Below are 9,304 nucleotides of genomic sequence, written 5' to 3' on the forward strand. Positions count from 1 at the left end.
AGACGGGGTTTCACCATGTTAGCCAGGATGGTCTCGATCTCCTGACCTCGTGATCCGCCCGTCTCGGCCTCCCAAAGTGCTGGGATTACAGGCTTAAGCCACCGCACCCGGCCCTAACACTGCATTTTTTACTGTACCTTTTCTTTGTGTAGATAATACACATACCATTGTGTTACAAATACCTACAGTATTTAGTACAGTAACATGCTGTACAGCTTTGTAACCTAGGAGCAATAGGCTTTACCATACAGCCTAGGGGTGTAGTAGGCTATGCCATCTAGGCTTGTGTAAGTACACTCTGTGATGTTCACACAATGATGAAATATCCTAACAATTTATTTCATTATTAAGCAATGGATGACTGTGTGTGTGTGTATCCTTTATTTATGTATATAAAGAGATTTATTATAAGGAATTAGCTGACATGATTATGGAAGCTGACAAATCCCAAAATCTGCAGGGTAAGTCAGCAAGCTGGAGATCCAGGAGAGCTGACAGTGTAATTCTAGTCCAATAGTAGGCAGGCTTGAGACCCAGGAAGAGCCAATATTTCAGTTGGAGTCCAAAGGCAGGTGGACTCCAGAAGGCTGATGTCCCAGTTTGAAGGCCATTGGGCAAGAAGGATTTTCTTTCTCTTGGGAGAGGGTCAGCTTTTTGATTTTATTCAGGCCTTTAGCTGATTGGATGATTGCATAGGGCAACCTGCTTTACTTAATTTGCTGATTTCAATGCTAATCTCATCCAAAAACACCCTCATGGAAATACCTAGAATAATGTTTGGCCAAATATCTGGAGACTCCACGGCCCAGTCAAGTTGACACTCAGAATTAACCATCATAGCAGTCACATGAGTTTGGGAGACTCTTGTATACCATGGCCCTGTCTTCAGCCTTCCAGGGCATTTTAGTGTATTAAACATTCTGAGAATGCAGTCAAGAAACCTATTTGACTTGTTCACCCAAGTGTTTTCCTTATTTATTTGGCCATGGTCTTTTGTGGGGCTGGGGAGGAGGGAAGGAGGGAAGGGCCATGATACCTGTTGAATCCCATGACTCTGGGGACTATCCATTGGGAAACACTGCCCTGGAGATGTAACATTAGTAAGACACTACTGTGCCAGCTGCAAGAAGGCGGCCTGTCCATGACTGGGGCTGTGGTGCATTTTGAGGCTTCCAGGCACTGTCTTGGTCAAGCTGCATTCCAAAGTGAAAGGACTCAAGAGAGAACTTTCTGGGAATTCTTTATTTCTTTTCTTTTCTTTTTTTGAAATGGGGGTCTAGAATCTATGTTGCCCAGGCTGGCCTCAAATTCCTGGCCTCAAGCTATCCTCCTGCTTCAGCCTCCTAAGTAGCTGGGACTACAGGCATGATATTCCATCCAGCTCTGGGAATTCTTTTTTTCTTTGTTCTTTTTTCTTGAGACAGGGTCTTGCTCTGTCACCTAGGCTGGAGGGCTAGAGTCCAGTGATGTGACCACAGGCTTACAACACCACATCTGGCTAATTTTTGTGTTTTTTGTAGAGACAGGGTCTCCCCATGTTGGCCAGGCAGCTCTCAAACTCCTGGGCTCAAGCAATCTTTTTACCTTGGCCTCCCAAAGTGCTGGAATTACAGGTGTGAGCCACCATACTCAGCCAGAATTCGTGATTCAACTGTACTTAGAGGGTGTTTACTCAGTACTGGCTGAGTGCTAAGCGCTCTGGGTGCATGATCTCATTTAATCTTTTCAACCATTTTTTGCATTAGGAACTAGTGTCTCATTTTACAGATAAAGAAATATGCACAGAGTTGTGTGACTTTCTCGCAAGTGGGAAATCAGGCTTTGAACCTAGTCCTTTCTGACTCTAGAACAATGCCCTTAACCGCTCTACCAGCCTGATTGCTACTGTGTGGCTGGGAAACCTTTAGGAGCAAACAAAACAGAGGCATTACCAGGCATGTGGTTTGAAATCGAACAGTTTATCTGAAAGCCCTTAACTGACAGGATGCCTTTTGATGGCAAAAGGGAAAATGAAGAGATGAGGGAATGGGAGGAAGTGTAATACTATTAGGGAACACAGACTTTGTGTGATGGTAAGATGTGGTCACGTCGTAGAGAGAAAGGCAGAGCATAGCTCAAGGTGTTCTGAGCCATCATCTCCCTTGCTGGTGACAGACAGACCCTACTCAGTTCCACATTTCCTTGCTGTAGGAGGCCCCGGTGCCCTAGAGGTGGTCCCTGAGAATGTCAGAGAAGTGGAGGTGGTGACAGGTGGTAAGACCCTGCTGATTGGGAGCAGGACCATCTTTTTTTTTTTTTAGACAGAGTTTTGATCTTGTCGCCCATGCTGGAGTGCAATGGCACTATCTCGGCTCACTGCAACCTCCGCCTCCCGGGTTCAAACCATTCTGCTGCCTCAGCCTCCTCAGTAGCTGGGATTACAGGCACCAGCCACCACGCCCGGCTAATTTTTGTAGTTTTAGTAGAGATGGGGTTTCACCACATTGGCCAAGCTGGTCCCGAACTCCTGACCTCAAGTGATCCACCCACCTTGGCCTCCCAAAGTGCTGGGATTACAGGTGTAAGCCACCATGCCCGGCCGGGAGCAGGACTTTCTTGTGCTCCAATCATTGGTGTGACTTGGACAAGTCTATGTGCTCTCAAATAGCTGGCGTGCTTTCTGTCTATCTGCTGCATGAACAAGGTTGCTGCATCCTATTTTGCATGAGGGTGTTTCAGAAAGGAAGAGTCTTGTGTGTGTGTGTGTGTGTATGCGCATGTGTCTTTAGCAACCAGTACTCATCAGGGACCTGGCCACAGAAGTGCCCATGAGCAGTGTGTCTGCATATGTGTGTGTGTAGATACATACCACACATAAATGTATTCCTGTATCTCAAAATACTTTTAAATTATTTGTATAATATAGTATAATTAATTATCTGTCTCTCCCACCAGAATAAAAGTTTCCTGAGGTCAGGGACTTCCTTTTCCCTGCCAAAACGGTGTCCAGAACTTTGAGGTATCTAATAAATATTGTGAGTGAATGAATGGCCAGACCATGGGCTGTGATCTCTTAGTTAATGTCCTAGAATTTACACCTTCCGCAGAGCCCCTCGAGAAATGGCCGTCAGTGTTGCAACCGCCTTCACCTCTTGCTCCACCTTCTTCTCTTCCTTTATTGTTTCTGCCTCCTTTTCTCCCTCCCCTTCCCAGTGCTTAGAATCATCTCTGGCAACAGTTCCAGCCCAGCTTTTTGAGAATACACTTAATGATGGTTTTGACTTTTTTTCTAAAAGCAACAAAATCATTTGGAACCAAGGATATTAGCTATTTTTTTGGCCACTGAGGTCCCTAACTCAGAGACGATAAATAGGGCACGGTAATCAGATGAGTATTTTGCTGTGGGCAGTAAACTATCTCTAATGGTCATTCTTCATATAGAGGAGGGCTCCGTATGAAGGGACAGGGACAGAGGGACCCAGGAAGCCCCTCAGAAGGGGACAGACGCAGCTGGGTGTTGACATTCTGTTTGCTTGTTTTCTAAAGCAATTTCCTGAGTTTTTGCCCTTTTGTGTGTATTCACATAGACATGAACTTTAAGCCTGAGACCTCAGAAGCTGTTTGGCAGTGAGAAGGATGGGCTCGCAGATTTTGTTTCTGGGTTTGTTTGTTTGTTTGTTTTTGAGATAGGGCCTCTCTCTGTCACTGAGGCTGGAGTGCAGTGGTGTGATCATAGCTCACTGCAACCTTGAAACTCCTCGGCTGAGGCAATCATCCCACCTCAGCCTCCCAGGTAGCTGGGACTATAGGCACGCACCACTGCACCACTACACCGGCGATTTTTTTTTTTTTTTTTTTTGTAGAGACAGGTTCTTGCTGTTGTGGCCAGGCTGGTCTCAAACTCCTGCCCTCTAGCGATCCTCCTGCTTCAGCCTCCCAAACTGCTGGGGTACAGGTGTGAGTCACTGCACCCAGCTGGTTCCCAGAACTGAAGAAGGCCGGGAACCTAGAGGGTGGATGAACTGATAATGGGAGTGTTTCCTTATAAGTTACCTTGGGAAGTAGTGTGGGAGGTTTGTCTTGGGCATTTAAGTCCATAAGCATGATCAGAAGAGGGAGAATGCTTCCAGGGGGCTTTCTGGTGAACCCAGGGTGAGGCATTAGGAAAATAGACAAAGGAAAAGACAAAGGGAAAATGGACAAAGTTCGGGATTTGCACGTGGTCTGTGTAGCCAAGCTACCCTTAGGATTTAGTCCTTCTCCCTGCCGAGCCTCCTTGAGTTTGCGCCACTGCACTCCAGCCTGGCAACAGAGTGAGACTCTGTCAAAAAAAAAAAAAAAAAAAAAAAGATGCGGTGGCATGCATCTGTAGTCTTAGCTACTAGGGAGGCTGAGGAAAGAGTCACTTGAGCCAAGGAGTTTGAGACCCAGGAGTTTCAGGTTACAGTGAGCTATGATTGTGCCACTTCACTCTAGCCTGGGTGACAGAGTGAGACCCTGTCTCAAAGAAAAGGAAAGAAAATATAACCTACAAATTATCTTCCAACATAATGAAATGTTTACGAATATACCATTAATGAAGCCAGTTGACATTAGGTTGTGCTTTGTGGACATTTAATTACACATTTAAACATTTTGATCTTGCATTTTCCTTTTATATTTGGGGATTAAAAATGTATTTGCATATTTCAAGCATGTTGAAGGTCTTTGGAAAAACTCAAAGGCCAGAGGCTCTGTGCCTAAAGGGCTAAGTGGACAAATCGCCCCTGCTCCAGCCCTGAGAAATTACAGAGTAAGGAAGGGGCAGGGGAGGACGCTGGAGAAAAATGAAGCATTGACTGGAGATGTCTCCGAGGGTCTCTTGAGGGTGGTAGGTGGGGTTGGGGCTGGCAGTTAGGGCTTGGTTCCCAATGGTTTTCTGATATTTAGTTCATTTAATTCCCATTGCCTGGGGATCTCTTCCCCCAACTCTCCAGATACCTATTAGCTCCCTTCCTCTCTCCATTAAAGATTCTACTCAAATGTCACATTGGTTAAAACAGTGTCCCGGCCGGGCGCGGTGGCTCACACCTGTAATCCCAGCACTTTGGGAGACTGAGGCAGGTGGATCACAAGATCAGGAGTTAGAGACCAGCCTGGCCAACATAGTGAAACCCCGCCTCTACCAAAAATACAAAAAACTAGCCAGGCATGATGGCAGGTGCCTGTAATCCCAACTACTTGGGAGGCTGAAGAAGGAGAATCACTTGAACCCAGAGGCAGAGGTTGCAGTGAGCCAAGATCAAGCCATTGCACTCTAGCCTGAGCAACAAGAGCAAGACTTCATCTCAAAAAAATAAAATAAAATAAAAAATAAACAAACGAAAAAAACAGTGCCCCATCTTTGTCTAATACAAGATGTAGTGCTAAGAAGTCATTAATGCCATGTAGACAAATGAACAGACTAATTGGGTAGGGAGAGTACTCTGTTATTGATTAGTTTGTTTACTTGTGCGTGCTCTGTCTTGATCCGCTTCCTGAGGGCAGGGAATGTGTTTTGTTCCCCAGTGTCTGGCACCTAAAGACTCCACAATAAATGCGTGGTTGTTGGCACAGCAAATGAATAAATGAATCTTGGCCCTCCCTGCTTCCAGTGGCTGTCGGGAGAATCAGGTGAGAGAAAATGCACTCTTCAAAGGATAAGCCGATGTGCCATTGGCCCCAGGAATCACAGCACATTTTCTCTTTCTAGGAGTCCTTAAAATGCAAGCGGAAGCTCATCCTCAGAGATTCTGAGTCCGTCAGTTGGGGGCAGAGACCAGGGATCTGAATTTAACAAACTCTGGGTGATACCGATGCTGCTGGTCATTAGCCTGTGCTGGGAGGAGCCTTTGCTGACAACTAGTTGTCACTTTTTAGTCATTTTTGCTGAGCAGGACACAAATGTACAGCCACAATGCAATGTGACCCTGGAGTCTGTGGTTCCAGAGTCGGGGGTTGCCCCTGTCTGTGTCTGAGGGCCGAAGAGCCTACATCGAGCAGAGCTGCCAGGCTAAATCCTCTGACCTTGACTCTGGTTTAGGGACTAGAGTCTGGTATCTAAGTGTGATCTTACTCTAGCTTTCCCATTTGTTCTGTTTAGGCCAGAGGTGATCCAGTGATTTGGGAGCTGCAGGTCACACAGGCTGCTCAGAGAGTAAGTTGGGTCCAGTCGAGCCAGCAGGGCCGAATGACCGATTCACATTCTGTCCAAAACCCTCGTGGCTGAGCCCTGATGCAGACCATGCTGTCTTGTAGGAGTGGTCTGGGTGCTTCTAGGAGGGCAGAAAGACTACATTACTGCCTGGTGACCTTGGAAAGGGGCACAGAGGTGCTGGCACTGGCAGGCTGAGCAGCCGAAGCCAGTGAGACCCACCTGGAGAGAGGCAGCTAGCTTGCTTGCTTCCTGAAAGCTGGACAGAGCCTCTCAGCCTAATTTGCTTGTGCCAGGCAGCCTGTGAATTCTTACAGCCAAACCACCTGGTGGGTGACTGTTGACACAGGACTGCAGGGTCCCAGGAGCCCAGCCCTTGCACAGACAACAGGCAGCACACAGACCTCAGGTCACATATGCACTAGCCAGTCTTCGAGGACACAGTGTCCGGCTGCAGTTATTTCTATCTGCAGTACAGTCTCGGGCCCCTGAGTCAACAGGCAGGTTTGAGAGGATTTCAGGTCTTGGCCCCAAAAAAGTGCACACAACCAGGTTCACGGTCACCTCAGGCTATCTGGCCCCACTCACTGATTCATGCTTATGTTCATTCTACAGAAATTATTCAGCACCTTCTATGAAGACACAAAGAAGGAAAAGAGTTCCCATCTGTCCTTAAAGAAGTTAACTGTTAAATGATGCCCCAGGCCGGGCTCAGTGGCTCACACCTGTAATCCCAACATCTTAGAAGGCCGAGGCAAAAGGGTCACTTGAGCCCAGGAGTTCAAGACCAGCCTAAGCAACATGGCAAGACCCTGTCTCTGCAACAAATTTTTAAAAATTAGCCAGGTGTAGGTGCATGGGGCTGCATGCCTCTGGTCCCAGCTCCTCCGGAGGCTAAGGTGGTGGGGCGATTGCTTGAGCCTGGGAGGTCAAGGCTGCAGTGAACCAAGATTGCACCACTGCACTCCAGCCTGGGTGACAGAGTGAGACCCTGTCTCAAAAAAAAAGAGATGGCAGCCCCAAATGCACAGAGCTGGCATGCAGCAGGCACTCGGTAAATCTTGGTTGAACGAGCAAGGTGCTGGAAGAGCTAGGAGGAGGGAGTGAGAAACTGGCCGGGGAAAGCTCCTGTATGAAGGGAAAGGAAAAGGCATTCTACGTGAAAGGTGTGAATGTTATAAAATATGTGAGGAGTAACGTGGCAGTGTAGAGAAGTAAGAGCTCACTTCCATTGAGCGCTTCATTTCAACCAGGCATTGTTCTGAATGTATTACAGATATCATCTCTTTAACCTTTGAGATAAGGGCCTATTGCTGTCACCCCCATTTTACAGTTGCACAGCCTGAGGCTCAAAGAGTCTGAGCTGAAGGCCATGCAGGTAGTGAGTGGCAGAGTCAGGTGTTAATCCACTCACCAATGGGCACTTAACCCAACCTGAGCCTCCACTTCTCCATCTGTAAAATGGGAACACCTGGGCTTCCCCTGAAAGTTTCTTGGAGAGATTAAGAAAGCTGTGCATGAGTGCACATGAAATGTCTGCGAAAAGGTTACAAGATTCACAGAAAACTTAGAAACAATAGTTACCTTTGGGGAGGCTGCCTAGAGGACCTAGGATGAGAGAAAGGATATACCAGTTACTGGATCTCATTTTGGGCCTCTAGTGGGTGAAAGTTAAAATAACAAGCAACCTAAATGGGAAGGAGTTGGAGGGTGGGTTAAGCTTGAAAGGAGAAAGAGCAGTCGAGGCTGGAGAAAGGATGTTATTTGACTGTAGTGAACACTCTGCCTGCACCCCCAGTCCCTCTCTGTTTGAGGAGAAGGATGCCGTGGCGACCGGCTTCCTCCTTAATATAGTATGTACATTTTATCTCTGCAGACTTCTTGCAGACTTGGTTTAAAGATCTCAGCTCAATACCATTAGTGTATATCTGCAGAGGGCCCTTTGTAAAATTGATTAGAAAGTAGGCTTTTGCATGTGGGGTGGGAGCGGGGGTGGGACCTAATCGGATTTGAGTATGAGATGGTATCTAATTCCCTGCATCTAGCAACTGGCTTGGGGACCTCCCTGGGAGCCAGGGCCCCCCTAATTTGGTTTTCGAATACATTAGCCAAACAAGCTGAGGGGGCTCCTTTGGGGAGAAGGTTTTTGGGGGATGGGGATGGGAGATGGTGGGAAGACTGAGGAAATGAAGAAGGGAAGGGTTTTCTGTGCAGGTCCTGGAGTATAAACTGTACATGCGATTGCAAGGGTGTGGATGTCTCATGGTTTTACGCCATCCAGGAGAATGAAGTAAACTTTTAAGAGGACCAGGGTGGGCCTGGTGGCTCAGTCCTGTAATGCCAGCACTTTGAGAGGCTGAGGTGAGTGGATCACCTGAGGTCAGCAGTTTGAGACCACCCTGGCCAATGTAGTGAAACTCCATCTCTATTAAAAATACAAAAATTAGCCGGGCATGGTGGCACATGCCTGTAATCCCAGCTACTCAGGAGGCTGAGGCAGGAGAATCACTTGAACCAAAGAGGTGGAGGTTGCAGTGGGCCGAGTTCATGCCACTGCACTCCAGCCTGGGCGACAGAGCAAGACAGGTCTCAAAAAAAAAAAAAAAAAAAAAAAGGCTTGGCGTATTGCTTACCATTTATTGAGCCATTATATGTACATTTTGTTTCATTTTTTCAGTCTTTTAAAAAAAAGTAATACATTCACACGTGTAACAAAAAAAGTCAAACACTATGAGAGTGCAGGCAGTGACTGGTGGGGTACTTTTCCTCCCGTAATCCTTAGTCTCCTAGACAGAATCCCTAAAAGTAGCCACAGTTACCAAGTTTTCTGTGGACCTTACAATATTTTCAAAAATTGCCCATGTGCACTCATACACAGCTTTCTTAATCTCTCCAAGAAACCTGCAGAGGAAACCTGGTGTTCCCGTTTTACAGATGGAGAATGGAGGCACAGGTTGGTGAAGTGCCCACTGGTGAGTGGCAGGGCCAGGATCCAAATTGTGAATGATCTGGAGGTCCGGCTTTATATCCTGGGGTCTTTCTGTGAAATCATATGCTCTCCTATGTGCCTTTCCCAGAAAGAGAGAGGACTGTTCAGAACTAAACATAGCAAATATTTGAGTTTTCACTTCTCCAACTCTTTCCTTCCTTCCC

General features: G+C 46.9%; 1 protein-coding gene across 6 annotated transcripts in view; it reads left to right on the forward strand.

Moving 5' to 3' along the window:
- Positions 1-9,304, forward strand: part of ESRRB (estrogen related receptor beta) — a 188,119-nt gene that overhangs the window by 90,710 nt on the left and 88,105 nt on the right. The window contains exon 1 of one of the 6 annotated variants that reach the window (XM_017880580.1): positions 5,588-5,631. The exons of the other annotated variants lie outside the window; for them this stretch is intronic. The gene's annotated coding sequence lies outside the window, so the exon portion shown is untranslated. Of the gene's footprint in view, positions 1-5,587; positions 5,632-9,304 lie in introns of those variants that run through there. 6 annotated transcript variants of the gene reach the window in all.

The sequence above is a fragment of the Rhinopithecus bieti genome, unplaced genomic scaffold (genome assembly GCF_001698545.2).
Source record: "Rhinopithecus bieti isolate Rb0 unplaced genomic scaffold, ASM169854v2 scaffold_11380, whole genome shotgun sequence".
In the NCBI taxonomy this organism is placed as follows: Eukaryota; Metazoa; Chordata; class Mammalia; order Primates; family Cercopithecidae; genus Rhinopithecus; species Rhinopithecus bieti.